We start from the raw sequence: 1,811 nt of genomic DNA on the forward strand, positions 1-1,811 counted from the left end.
CGTACCGTGCGGGCTCCGCCATCCTCCGCCGCCGCCGCGCTCGGCCCCCGCCCGTCCGCCCGCCGCCCCTGCCGGCCACCGTCTCTGCGCACCGAGCCGTCACGGGACTCCCCGCCCACAGACCTCCCGCGGCACCATAGAGGAGGGCGCCGCCGACGGAGGGACGGAGCGAGAGAGCGCTTCCGGGTCGCGCCGCCGCCGCCGCCGCCATCTTGGCCGCGGGCGGAAGTGGGCCCCGTTGCCCCGGGCGACGGCGAGGCGGCGGGGGTGGGGCGCGGCCGCAGCGCCCCGGGCCGGGCCGGGCCCGCCGCGACGCCGCCGGGAGGCCGGTGCGGCCTGGGCGCGCCGCCCCCGCGGGCGGGCAGGGGCCCGGGGCGCCCGAGCGAGCCGAGGGAGGGCCCGGACCCCGCCGTTTCCAGGCCAACCTCCAGGTCTGGCCCGGGCGGCGGAGCCGACAGGCCTTACTGCCGCGGCGGCCCGCTGCTCGGGGCCGAACGGCTCGTGCCCGGGAGGGCCCGCTGCCCTGGGTGCCCCCGCCAGGCCGTCAGGGAGGGCACCGCTCCTGCCCTCCCTGCCCTGCAGGGGCCCCGGGCCTTCGCTCGGGCGTCACAGCTGCTAGTGCTGGCAAGGGGAACACAGTCGTCATCACTCCTCCAAGAGATGCCGCCTTTTCAGAGTTTTTAACCACTTTTCTGACTCGTTTCTTGTCCAAAACGGATGACACCGTCAGACATTTGCTTACCCCACATGGTTATTCACAAGCTATGCGTGTTTTTTTCGAAAGCTGAAGTGACAGTGAGCGGCATTTAGGCAGGGCTCCCCTCTAAAGCAGCAGCAGCCTTCCTCTGCCATTTGTCCCAAAGGTCCCATGCAGCCTCAYGGTGAAAAGTGACTGCAGTCATGAACGTGCCATCTCAGCAACAACCACTCGCTGTTTGCAATTGCAACTGTTCGGCGCAGTCCAATTTGAGCAGTCGAGGAGCGTAACCCCTTCTCTCATTCACACCTGAGACCACATGGTCCCCAGGCCACACACCTGGTGAAACTTTCCATTTGTGTAGCTGCTTTGACACAGATTTAAAAAAAAAAAAAGCTTTTATTAAGATTTCCCTGAATGACTAGGAGTGTCCATAACTAAGCTTCAGGCAGTTGCTGATTGCAGTTCATTATAATATTACAACAAATAATAGGAAATATTTTCCCGCCAGTGCAGCAATTTAACTGAAGAGTTTGCCTTCCAGGATAAACATGATCAGAAATTCTAATATAATGAACAATTACAAGAAACTTTCTTAATACTGTACATATATTAGATGACTACCTGCTTGTTGCTGGTCACTTTTAATTGCTGAGACATATTGCACTGGAAAACATTATGAAAGAGATGGACCAGAAGAATGCTATGTTCTAATCCTTGTTTTTGCAACAAAACAGGGACTATCCCTGGTTGGCAGTTGCTATAACCTTGCACCAATGCGCTTTGTATTCTTTGTATAGAAGATATCACAGGCTAAGCAAGATCAGGCTACCCTTAAAAGGAATATATGGGAGCTGCAAGAAGTGCTAGTAGCTGTTCAGAAAGTGGCAACTATCCCTGGGAGTAGACAAATACTCTGGAGTGTGACAGAGCATCTGCTATCTGTAGTTATTTGATTTTAGATGGGATTTAAAAGCTAGTTCTTTGATGGCATATTATAACTGATCTTTTGTTATTTTGTTAAGAAGGGTTGATACTGCTAAATTCTCAGGCAGTTGCAATCACTTCCCCTTTCAAGCCCAGCTGGATTCTTTATGGCAGTAGTAGCTTAACT

At 55.6% G+C, this 1,811-nt stretch overlaps 1 protein-coding gene across 4 annotated transcripts in view; it reads right to left on the reverse strand.

Moving 5' to 3' along the window:
- Positions 1-44, reverse strand: part of SHOC2 (SHOC2, leucine rich repeat scaffold protein) — a 73,675-nt gene extending 73,631 nt beyond the window's left edge. For 3 of the 4 annotated variants that reach the window (XM_026069595.1, XM_026069591.1, XM_026069592.1), the window contains exon 1: positions 6-44. The gene's annotated coding sequence lies outside the window, so the exon portion shown is untranslated. The remainder of the gene's footprint in view (positions 1-5) is intronic. The other variant, XM_026069593.1, reaches the window with a different exon arrangement.
- Positions 45-1,811: the final 1,767 nt, after the last annotated feature.

The sequence above is a fragment of the Apteryx rowi genome, unplaced genomic scaffold, assembly GCF_003343035.1.
Source record: "Apteryx rowi isolate R43461 unplaced genomic scaffold, aptRow1 scaffold_3, whole genome shotgun sequence".
NCBI classification, from domain to species: Eukaryota; Metazoa; Chordata; class Aves; order Apterygiformes; family Apterygidae; genus Apteryx; species Apteryx rowi.